Source organism: Lepidochelys kempii, chromosome 27 (genome assembly GCF_965140285.1).
Source record: "Lepidochelys kempii isolate rLepKem1 chromosome 27, rLepKem1.hap1, whole genome shotgun sequence".
Classification (NCBI taxonomy): domain Eukaryota; kingdom Metazoa; phylum Chordata; order Testudines; family Cheloniidae; genus Lepidochelys; species Lepidochelys kempii.
In genome coordinates, this window is record NC_136406.1 from 13,787,564 (window position 1) to 13,800,044 (window position 12,481).

Below are 12,481 nucleotides of genomic sequence, written 5' to 3' on the forward strand. Positions count from 1 at the left end.
GGGGGAGGCCAGTCCTGTGTCTGCGGGTACTTCCACAGGGAGGCGGCAGGAAGGCTGGCCCCGCAGAGGCTGCGCTGGTAGGCTGCCAGCAAAGACAGCGCTGCCAGTGTGGTGGGTGGCTGCTAGCAGAGAGATGAATGGAGAGGTTGCCCATGGGGTCTGGCAGCCTGGTGTTTGTGAGTTGGCTTAACCCGGTCTAGGTAGGAGCTTGACCACTCTCTTGGTCCATCCATCCTTGCAGGCCCCTGGGGTATTTCTATCAAATGTTCTTGACCCGAGCGTTTTCCCCTCAGCACAAGCACCATTAATGCCCATGCGTCTTGTTTCCTCTGAAACTTCCATTACCTTTGTCTCCCCTGTGGACTCCAGGCTGCCCTGTGCTCCTTATCAGCCTGAGAGAGGTCTGTGTGCCAAGCAGTATCATAGCCAATGAGGTTAATCCCAGGCATGATTATTGCTAATTGAAAACTTTTCCCAATACCCCGCTGTGATGACTTGAAATATAGTCATCACTGGCAATTTTTGACAGTCTCTACGGAAAAGCATTGAATCAGACAAGAAATTCTGGAGAACCGGTCTTGAGACAGTCCCCTTTGGCTGGATCGGTTTTTGGTTTTGCTTTTAATTTTGGAGGTCTGTGAGCTGACACTGCTTTAAGCAGACCCCCCCCCCCCCCCCGATTGACACACACACACAAACACACTTTGAGCTACGGGACTAGATCCCCAGCTGATGTCAACCTGGGCAGCTATGTTGACTTGAAAGTCTGTGCTGCCCGCTGTGACTCAAAGTTGTCGAAACTCAGCCGTGATCAGATAGCGCTCAGTGGAACTGCGCCAGTTTATACCAGCTGAGGCTCTAGCCATTTTTTTGGGGAAAAAATACAACATAGAAAGTGGCAACGTTATTCCTGTGGTAAACCATGGGGTACCTCACCCCTTTTGACCACCTCACCTGCCCTTTGGCCACTTGGGACCAGATCCGGCCATCTGCTGCGTGTTAATTACCTTGACTACAGCGGAAACAGAGTGCAGGATCGGGCCCCATTATGAGTGATGCCTTCGCCCCGTGCTCCTGCCATGACACAGCGAAGGTGTTTTCTCGAAGATGCACATTGCTCAAATTGTTTCTGCTGGGTATTATGTTCGAGGAAGCTGTGGGTGTGGGTAGAGAGACGGGAAAGGGAGTGTGTGGGGTGGGAGAGAGAGAGAGTTTGGGGAAATCCTGCTTCTGCTGTAGACCGGGATATTTGGAAGGGTTGTTTGCAGAAAAACGTCTGGGCCTCTTGCTGCATTTGTCCAGATTCTTGTGTTTGCGGATGGAGTTTGGTGCCTGGAGTGGCTTTGAGACAGGAAGCCAGAATGGCTCTTGGCATGAAGCTGGCACAGCTCCTGTAGGTTTCAGTGGAGGCTGCACCTCCTCACCCCAGGGCTGAATTCGGTCTGTGCTCCTTTGCTGTGAGTTGTTAAACTCGCCTCCTCTGTCCACAGAATGGGTCTAATATAACCGGCCTCTCAGGATTCAGTAACGTGTGCGCAATGTTTTGGAAATGAAAAGTGCCGTATTAACCATGGCTTGTGTTTAATCGCTTGGAAGTTTCCTCTTTATCAGTGTATATTATGGTGGAGATTTTCCAAAGAGCCTAAGGGATTTAGGAGCCAAAATCCCAGCCTTTGCCTTTATTCCACTCTTTCCTTTTTTGGTGCTGTTTGTCTGTGGTTTAAAAGGGCCCTCTCCCACCAAGGGAGGCAGTGTTGTCTAGTGGTCAGAGCACAGGGAACTGGGCATTAGGAGGCCTTGGGTCTGTTCCTGGCTCTGCTACTGACAAGCTGGCTTCAGTCACTTAACCTCTTGCTGCCTCAGTTTCTCCACCTGTAAAAAGGGGATACTGATACTGGCCTGCCTTTTCAAAACTGCTTGGAAATCCTCAGTCGGAAAGTGCTGTGGTGGTATTTCTCATTGCTGCCATTGCAAACTTCTTCACAGCAGTGCCCTAAAAGTGCCCACAAAAACTAAAGCAGCGGGAGGCAGCTCATTGGTTCTTGTGTACCCGCCTCCTCTTTCCCCCCATTTTCAGTGGCTGCTCTGCAGATGTGGAGTTTCTTACCAGGTGTTTTTACTATGAACTTGAAATATTGGCAGGGCTTTTGTGTGACCCTGCTGTCGCAATCTGGGACTGTGGGTTTGAAACCCCGCACTAGGAGCTCATGGGTGCTGACTGATGTGACTTAAAATCCGTAGCCAAGATGCTTTCTGCAGGCTCAGTCCTGCCTGGCACTTGTGCCTTGCTGAGAAAACTCTGCCATTTACTATTTTAATGTTTAACCTAGAGAGCTAATTGTGCGTTGGGTCCTGGCACTTGGATCCTGTTGTGAGTTTGAATTCTGGCGTTTGTGCGTTGCTTGGTGTTTGAATCCATCCGCTACGGATTGCAACTGGCAGATGGTTTGGGAGTTTGGGGCAGTGCTGTGATTTTGAAGACTGTCTTCTGTGCTCTGTTTCTAAGTTGGAACCTGGGCCGAGCTTCTCCCCAGCGGCCTGCATACATGCCATAAGCTTTCTTTTATAAAAGATTTTGGGTGATTTTTAGTGTCCCCAAAACCGAGGCAAGAATAATAATGCTTGGCTTTTCATCAGTAGGCCTCAAACCACTTCATAAAGGGAGGTTCGTATCACCGTTCCCATTTTTCAGATAGGGAAACTGAGGCATGGAGAAGTGATGTGACTTGCCCAAGGTCACCCAACAGGCCAGTGGCAGAGCTGGGACTATACCCCATGTCTCCTGAGTCCCAATCCAGTGTGCTATCCTCTAGGCCACACTCTCTCCCTCACCATCTGGAGCCAGCTGAAAATGAAAATAGGCCACCTTCTGGGCTGCAGTGTCGAATGCATGAAAAACAAATGATTATTTACCAGGACACTAAGAACAGGCCTTGGCAAAAGACAATAGATGTGTGGTCTGTGTGTGTGTTTAATTTTATAGATGTGTAAGGACAGGTGAAATTTCTCTGCTTAGAATAGATTCTCAACCTCAGTTGTGCCCCAGCACAGTACCCGGCTGAATGTGGTTAACCTCTGTGTAGCAGGGTTGCTCTGCGTGAATATTTACTATGGTTCATTAGCCTTGAACTAGGAACAACAAGAACTAGTCACATGAGGTTCTGTTGGCCTCTGCTAAACCTTCCTCTGTTGACACCAATTCATCCTTCTGGGGTAAGGGCACAATCCTACGCTTTGTCTTGCATGAGGGTACTGGAGCGGGAGGAGTGGAAAGAGCAAAGAGAGGGCAGAGAGTGTCTCTTCTCTGTCCCTTCACTCTCCCAATGCACTCACATGCCAGCTGCACAGGATTCCATCCCAGTGATTCCTAGTCTGGTAGCCAAGCCTGTTCGACACGCTTTACTGGGTGTGGCCTGCCAGTCTAGGGCATGGGCACCTCCCCATCATCCCTAAGCATATGCTGCCTCCAGCAGTAAGTGCTGTAGGGGGTGTGTGTGTGCCAATGCACTGGGCTAGTGCCTGAGAATGGGAAAGTGAAATTTACTAGAAACAACCGTGAAACTGACCAGTGATATTTTCCCCTCCTTTTTCAGGCTGAGTGAAATACAAAAAAAAAAAAAATTGTAAACAAACAGCATGTAGGGAGAGAGAGGAATTTGGCTTGAAACATCCTTTCACCGTCAGTGATCATGCTGCTTAAAATGTTTTGCCTGCTATTGTTACGAATAATACTTAAGGGACTGATGTGTACACTGCTCCATTCCTGTGCCTGTGTGGAGCCTCCTTACAATCTGTGGGGCTCTGTGGGGGTTCGTGGGGCTGCCTGAATGGAGCAGCTTACAGGATTGGAGTCTGAGACTGTATCTGAAAGAGATTAGATAAGAAAATATTTCTTACCCCCCGAACCCTGCTTAGAGCAGGGGTTCTCAACCTGGGGGTTGGAACCCCTCATGGGGTCACGAGGTTATTACATGGGGGGTTGCTGTCAGCCTCCACCCCAAACCCCGCTTTGCCTCCAGCATTTATAATGGTGTTAAATATATTAAAAAATGTTTTTAATTTATAAGGGGGGGTCGCACTCAGAGGCTTGCTATGTGAAAGGGGTCACCAGAACAAAAGTTTGAGAACCACTGGCTTAGAGTCAGTTTCACTTTTGCCCCCTCGGTAGCCAGCTAGCTGTTGTCCCATCCATATGGGGCTTTCACACAGTGATGGGAGAGAAATTTGAAAAAGAAACGTAGGAAGATGTGATCGTAAAAGCACAAATGCCAACAAGGGGACACGGGAGCAAGTGTCCTATGTGAAATTGATTTTTAAACTCACTTTGAAAAAATTGATTTGATTTTCAGTGATGATGTCCTATTACTAAATCAAGAGGTCACTTGTAACAGAGGCAGAGATCCAATTTAAAGAGAAATATATATGAGCCAAGGTTTTCAAACCTGTGTGCTTAAAATTGGGCACCTCACTCTATCTTTACACCACCTAAATAGGGGCCTGAAGTCATTGTGACCGGTGAGAGCTGAATGACCTCTGAAATCAGGCCACTTGCTTACATGTCCAAGGATGTGTTTAGGTGTCTTAGGCTAAGTTCACCAGTGTGGAAATACTGGCCATCTTTTTAACCTGACAGTGTTCTTTCAGAAACCTTGATTACTTCCCAAATGGCTCTCTTTCTTTTGCGACAGACATCAGAAGGGATTCAGGCCATTATAAGACTGGTTACTTGCGGCATTTTTATAAAAACTTCTCCAGATTTGCTCTGCGGCAGCACAGGAAGAAACCCACCTTTGAGGATCTTGACGATAGGCAGCAATGGCGTATGGCTCTGTTCCTTGGAGCCTAGACCGGAGGGGGGTTAGTGATGTTTCACTCTAGTGAACTGTTTGGAGGAAGAAGGCGGGGGAATATCAAAGGAAGTAAAGTCTCTGAATGGGGGTCTGCTGGGGAAGGTCGCAGCCTGTGAGGAACAGTGTAATTGATCTACGTCTGTGGGTGAGCCCTTTGAGTCCAGTTGCCTTTGAAAGGAGAATTCTCTGTCTCGCTTTCTCACTGCCTGGGCAGCATGTCTTTGACAGGGATTTTCTGTGCAACGTGAAGTTTGGTCCAGTGTTTCCCAAGCTTTTTTGGGCACCTGCCCCATTTAAATATGCGAAGGCCTTGTGCGCACTCAGGAGATGTGCCCTAGTAACAGCCATCAGCGGCTGGGCACTAACATAGTTGTGACAATGCAAAATGTAGACAGGCAAAGGTGCAGCTTACCTGGGTGCAGATCATGGCTTGGCTTTTCCTGTCTACACTAGTGGTTGCACTGGGGGCTGGTCACTGGCGGAAGACACTGCCTAAGGCTTTTTCTGTGTCGGCTGGTGCTTCTCATTGGATTTGCGTGCTCTTGAGTGCAATGGAGCTTGCGGTTGGAACCAGCCAAGCTCTGTTGCAGGTTGGAGCAGCACTCTCGGGGTATGTCTGCTCTGCAGTTAGACACCCGCGTGGCTGGCCCATGCTAGCTGGCTTGGCGTTGAATTGCAGTGTAGACATTTGGGCTCGGGCTGGACCCTGGTCTCTAGGACCCCTTAGCCCGAGCCCCGTGACCCCGAGTCAGCTGGCATGGGCCAGCCGCAGATGTCTAATTGCAGTGTAGACATACCCTCAATGGGAGACGTGTGCCAGGGCCCAGTACAGAGGCTCATCAGTACGGTAGGGAGTGGGTCCTAGTTAGAAAAGCCAGCAGTGCTCATATTGGTGTGTGGATGATGTCTGCCATCTTCGCCAACACACCAAGAACTGAACTGCAGGGACCTTCCGAGCTGGAAGCAGAAGTTGTTACAGCTTGAGCTCAACAGCCAAGACTGGTCACAGCCCCAGCTACAATCTGTCCCCTGTGTATCGGAGACTTGTGACACACGTGCCCCGGTGGGTTATATGTGTCCCACTGTTCTGGGCCTTGACACTGCATATCGCGTCCAGGGACTGATCTCCCCACGCTGAATGGGGCTGTGCTAATGGCATTAGAGGTGTTTGTTCACTGCGATCCATCCAAGCAGCAGGGGGCTGATACTGAGCAAAAGGAAAATTTGAGCTGGGAGGTAGGAAAAGCTTCCTGACAGCGAGGCTGTGAAGTAATCTCCCAGGGGAAGTGATGGAAACCCCGTGACTTGAGTCATTTGAAATTGGACATGACGAAGCTCCGGCGGCGGTGCTGGTGAGCAGAGGCCTGCTCTGGCTCCAAGGGGACGGGCTTGATGACCTCTGGGGAGTTTCACGTCTGTCCTGTCTGCTGTAAGGACATTCTGGCTCCAGAGAATGGGTTCAGTGTAGTAGCGCTCTTCCTTAGTCTGCCTTGGGCAGGTTTAAAACTGTCCTCTCCAAGGGATCTGCACACAGGTGTATGCAGCAGATACTAACAGCCTGGTTCTCCAAGGGAACCCAGTATACCTGCCCAGGGTAGACTAGCCCCATCCCCTTAATTAAGATATTTAAAAATGAGAATCAAATCAATGCTACTTGCGGTGAATTCACACAGCAGCACCTGCCATGGTTGGGTGACCTTTGGCTCGGTAGCTTGAAAACACACCCAGGAGGACGTTGGGTCGACTAGGTCTAACGGCACATGTGGTGCTGTGCTTTGACCTGGGGCGTTTCTTGGGTCTGAGAGTCACAAGAAGCATGTGGCCGCGTGAGCAGCTTGTGGGGGTGGCGGCAGCGAATGGGGGGAAGGCGTCACAGTGGTGCTCTTCATGGGATTGTGCGTGGGGAGGTCTCTGGGGGGTGGGAAAGGGACCAGCAGCCTTGTTGTGACAATTGCCCTATTGTGGCTACGTAGCTGAGTGCATTGTCTTGCAGTGATGCTGGGCGGGTAAGGATTCCCCGCAGCCACGGTGTCAGGGCAAGATCCCTACCTGGGGTACGCAGGCATGGCTCCATTGACTTCCCCGGCCCAATGCTGCTTTACACCAGCTAGGGAATCTAGCCGCTCGGAGCGCCAAGATCATTTTTAAACTCCAGAGTCATACGGAAAAGAGGGAGGGAGGGAGGGAGAGAGAGAGTTTAACAAGGTTCTCAAGCTTTTGATTCTAAATGTGTGGGGGCTGAAGAAAAATGTGAGCTGCTAGTAATCTATGGAAAACATGTGGTGGGCACCATCTGCCCAGGAGTGGCTCTGCCTAGTGCCACAGAGCTGCCCTCCCTCTGGCCCCGGGCCGTAGCTCAAAGGAGAGAGGAGCTTTCCGAGCTGCCAGAGGAGACCAGGATGGGGCCTGGAATTTCCCATTGCATCAGCATAAGCTACAAGAGTGCGGCAGTTTGCGATCCCACAATCCTCCAGGGACATCCTGCTCCAGAGGCCAAGTTTGAGTGGGGCGATGGAGAGCAACAGCCCAATGGTGTGAAAGAGCCATTAATCTCCCGGCAAACTGTGGGATAGGCGCGGGACTGCAGCTGTAACCTTCATTCAGCTACATAGAGTTTCATTGTGAAACTCCAGCCCTGTTATCGCATGGCCTAGAATCCTGGGCGCCAGCTGTCGCTGCCCAGCCAAGCCTTGAACCTGATCCCGGAACCTTTACTCATCTGAGTAGCCCCGGGTGGAGTCCAAGGGACTCTTCGAGTGAATAGGGACTGGTGCTAGGTTCTCCAGCATCAGGCTGGAGAGCGTGGTGCCCCCCTTGTGTCCTTGAGAGGGGCAGGGAACGGAGATCAACCTTCCCCTGGCCTTGCTGGGTCGGATTTCCCTCCAGCAGTGCTGGGGAGGAGCCGAGCCCAGCCTGAGGTGCCTTTCCAAGCTGTCAGAGGAAATGGCTCATTGTTAGCCCTGCTTCAGCCAAAAAAACCCAACAACAATAACCTCCCACCAAAAAACAACCCCCACCAAAAATGAGGCCAGCTTCTATTTGAGGGTTTCCACGGGAAAAACAGGAAACGGAATCCTGGTACTTGTCTAGGGCCTGCTGGTGATAATGCTGTTTTTAGGACAGCTCAGCAGAGGAGGAGGAGTCTGAGGAAGAGCACAGCCAAGCCAGCAGGCCTTCTTCCTCCATTTCTCGAAGGCTCCGTCCAGCTTCCTCTCCTGCTGAGAGAGAAACTCCCTCTTGGATCCCATGTAGCTCAGGGCTTCCCGATCTCTTAGATTTGAATGGAGAAAGGACAGGGAGGAAGTGGGAGGACCTGCTCTGAATATGAGAGAGAGAGAGAGAGAAGGCCATGTGGCCATCAGGGGAACACAGACCTACCTTGTCAAAAGTGGTCGGTGATTCTGAGTGCCTGACTCGAGACCCCTGAGAATCAGGCTCCTTTAAGGATAATTTTTGAAACAAACGATCTACTTTTACATGTAGTAACATGCTCTTCCAGCGCCTTTTGTACTGCTGACCCCAATGCACTTCAGCAGCTACCTCTGCTGAAATGCGGCTACTTCTGGGGTGGTGTTCTGCAGATAGCACACAAGCCAGGGAGGGGAGCTTTGGCCAGAGGCCCTGAGAGACCTCTCTCATCGTAAGTGATCAGGACTACAGTCCTGCCTGGCATCAGGTCACTGCTAACTTGGAGGGAAGAGCACCACCTGCTGTAACACCCCAGTGATTCCTCGGAGACTCTTCTTGCGAGCCTGACTCCGCTTAGCCTGAAGGTCTGACAAGGTCACAGCCCAGGGGGGCATGCAGCAGGAGCCTTTTAGGCAATGCTGTTGTTGGGGCCGTAGGTTTAAGACGTGCTGCGTAGACTAGGTTGCAATTATTGGTTCTCTGGCCTCCTTGCAACCCTGCAAGGGCTGGGGAAGAAAGATGCTTTTTCGGTCTGCAGCCACCTGTGTTCCCTGCTGAGCAGAGCCGCTGCTCTGTGAGCCTGATCCCGAAGCCCCTTGGGAGCAGAGGAAGGACTGTCACTGACTCCAGTGGGTGTTGGGCCAGGCCTGGGGAGAACATTGCACCCACGCCTGTAATGGAGCGGCCAGTTAAAGGGACCCAGCCAAGGTGCAGTCGCATCTGTGCCTGAAACATGTTGCTAGAAGGGACACCTAAGATGGTTCTCCCTGAGAGACAGGAAGGAGTGAGAGATTCTTTTGGTCCCTTCTCCGGCAGTTTACTCAGAGCATGTGACGGCCCTTTGCGTGTTTAAATAACAAATACAGAGCTAGCTGAAGTAAGTGCCAGCTATTGCCATCTGCCTCTCAGCTCAGCATGGAAGGCTGGCCTGGGACTTCGGAGATACAGGTTCAAATCCGAGCTCTGCCACAGAACCCCAACCCCTCCCAGGGTGACCTTGGGCAAGTCACTTAATCTCTCCCTGCCTCTGGCTCTCACCTCTACCACGGGGATCATAATCCTTTTGTCTGCTCTGTTTAGATTGTAAATTCTTAGGGGCAGGGCCTCTCATTCACTCAGGGGGTATGCTCCAGGCAGACCTCCCCAGATGCTAGACCCAGGCTGAAGCCCACGTGGTCATCTCTGCTGCTGTTGTGAGCTGTGCCAGCTGGATTAAAGTGAGCACGGCTGTGCCTGTCTGCTACAATCACGCTGTCACATCTAGCGCAGATGTGTCTGTACAGTGCCTAGCACAACTGGGCTGTGATCTCAGTGGAGGCCTCTAGATGCTACTGGAATATCCCTAATCGCCCTCCTCGGGAACTGGCTGGTTTCGTACAGGCCACGTGGCCAAGGCGTGTTGCGAGGTTGGCATTGCTTTGCACGGGAGCGTTGGCTCCAGCTGCGGGTGGAGAGACACGGGAGAAAGAATCTACACGGCCCAGCAGTGTGTTTCGGCGTTGCTGCAGCTTCTACTCAGCAGGGCCCCGTTCTCGGCCCCCCCCGCCCTCCCCATCTGCAGAGCCTGATAGGGAACGGCAGGCAGGCAGCGCTGTAAATTAACACATTGTATTCATGGGTCAGAGAGCTCAGCACTGCGGAATGCGTGAGTGGCATGTGCGAGTCCATTATTAGCACTGAACAATGAGCCAGCAGCCCCACGTCGGCCCCAGCCCTCATTAATTAGCAGGAAGACGGCCGTTTAAAATAGCCATCGCTGCTTTTCCTTGCTCTGGGGGCGCAGAGGGAAAACACTCTGCTTCCTTGCTCTTCTGTTACAGAGGCAGGGCGGCCAGGTCCGAAACCTCAGCTTCCGAGGTGGGGCGATGGGGGAACCTACCAGCCCCCAGGGTCACGGGGAGGAGAACGGCGGTGGGACGCAACACTCGGGCGTCACGTGTGGGTACTTTCCCTTCCTCCTTGGAGTCGGCTCCTTGGATGCACACGGGCAAGCTGAGAGATTTGTCCAGTGTGAAGCCAGGACTGTTTCTCAGTGAGGGCAGGGGTTAAGGGCAGTGCCCTGGGGCTAGGAGCACCTTGCTCCTGTTAGCGTGAGCCTGTTTCCTCGCCTGTCATGCTGGATAGTTCTTCCCCGTTTCAGGGAAGGCGTGTGGAGGTCGTGAGTTATTGATCTGAACGTATATTTTGGAACTTAGTGTGTTTTTCATTATAAAAAAAAAAAAAAAGGAAGCCATAGAGGCCTCTGGCAATCAAGAGAGTTCAGCTTTTGTGCACCCCAATAGGCTCTGGACTGGGGAGCGTGATGCAATAGCTGGGGGCAAGGACTGCACCCATCCGGGCTGCGTGGCTCTGGGCCTGTCTAGCAACATGTCACATCGATATGGTGACGTAAGTGCAAAGCCACAGAACAGGCTCACTGCGCCCATGCAAAATGGGGCCTGTACGCATGTCCTGGTAACTTACAGGGGAAGTCCTGCCCTTGTCTGTCTTAGGGCAGGCCTACCCTATGGATGCTGGAGTGGGACTGCGGCTTTCATGGCGCTGTACTGTAGAAGCTTCCTACGTCAGTGGAAGGAGTTTTGGAAGAATTGTCCCATCAGGGGTTAGGTCAACTTAATGATGGTGTTCAGGGGTTTAAATTTTTCACACCCCCTGAGCAATGTATCTCGTCAATCTAAATTTTAAGGGTAGACCAGGGCAGTGGAGCTGTATTGCTGTAGTCACAATGATACAACCCCCCTCCCCCAGTTTAGACAGGGCCATATTCTCTCCGTGCATGGCAGAACCTGGGTTGGTTCTGTGAGCAGGGATTTCGGGCCCCAGGGCTGGCGAGATGCAGCCTGCTGTCCCTGGATTGGAGATGGTTTCACAGTCACTGAGACTGCTCTGTGATGGAGCAATGGCATTTGCAGGAAAGGTCAGGAAATGGGACGACACTCTCGGCCCAGATTCTCAATTTCTCTTGACGCCCTGCCAGCGAGCCCTGCTCTCTGGACAAACAGTCAGAGCGAGACTCTGGTGAGCTGTTGCTTTTAAACATGAAAGGAACGAAAGGACAGCTGAGCCGAAGTTGACATTCGAAGTGTTGAGGCTGCCAGGAGAGAGATTAGTTTGGTCATGATGCAGATGAGCGGGGAATGGAGCCAAGTGGGAATCCAGCGCCGGCAGACAGAGGAGCATTAAATGAGACGCTGTCAAGATAAAAGTTTTTTGTCTTTGAAAAGAACAAAGCAACTTTCTTCCCCAACCGGAGCTGAAAGAATGTCAGAAATCAAGTTTGCTGCTGCTTTTGGCTGTTCGCAAAAAGAAAAGGAGTACTTGTGGCACCTTAGAGACTAACCAATTTATTTGAGCATAAGCTTTCGTGAGCTACAGCTCACTTCATTTGTTTGCCTTTTGCCTTTGACTTAATGGGGACTGGGTCAGTTTCACACACTGCTTGCCCCAGATCTGGCCTGGTCAGTTTCAGCTTCGGGTTGTCCTGATCTAACATGTTGCAGTCTAGGCTTGGGTTTCTCTCTGTACAAGGGAAAAATCCCCTGGAAAAAAATGGACTCAGCCCAGGTTGCAGTAGATAGGCACCCACATCTCCTGTCCCTAATCCTGTCCTAATCCCAGTCCTCAATGAGAGGCGAAAGATTTTAATGGCCAGTGGAGACTCAACTCCCCTCTTACCTAGAATAGTAACTCCCCAAGGCCAGGGCTGAGGTCTGCTGGGCAGGGCATTGAGAGGCAGCCTGGGCTTGATGTTGAGACACTGGATTGGAGCTCAAGTGACCTGCCTTCAATTCCCAGCTTTGCCACTCACTTCCTGCCGGACCTTGAGCAAGTCACTTAATCTCTTTGTACCTCGGTTCCCTAGCAGTACAAGGAGCATAATCATCTTTCCTTTGTCTATTTGGATTGTAAGCTCTTCAGGGCAGGGACTGTCTCTTACAGTGTGCAGTGCCCAGCTGGGATGTAATGCTGGTCTCCGGTCATAGTGTAATTCAAATAACACTGGAGAGGCTGCCTGCACTGTTGATCAAGCGCTTTCATCTTCAGAGCTGTCAACCCAGCATCTTTCAGCAGCACCCAAATTGCATTGAATTTGTTGAATCCCACTTCCTTCACCAGGGTGAGAACTCTGGATTTCTTGGTTGCCAGCCCGGTGCCTTCACCACAAGGCTTCCTGCTCAGCTCTCCTATCTCTCGATGGGATGGGGATGCCGGTGTGTTTGCAT

General features: G+C 51.4%; 1 protein-coding gene and 1 non-coding gene across 3 annotated transcripts in view; both read left to right on the forward strand.

The window, feature by feature from the left end:
* The window catches only part of ARHGAP23 (Rho GTPase activating protein 23), a 124,924-nt gene that overhangs the window by 24,487 nt on the left and 87,956 nt on the right, over positions 1-12,481 (forward strand). The window lies entirely within an intron of this gene.
* Positions 402-541, forward strand: LOC140904113 (U4 spliceosomal RNA). The gene has a single exon (XR_012156438.1). It is a non-coding gene; the product is annotated as a U4 spliceosomal RNA (small nuclear RNA).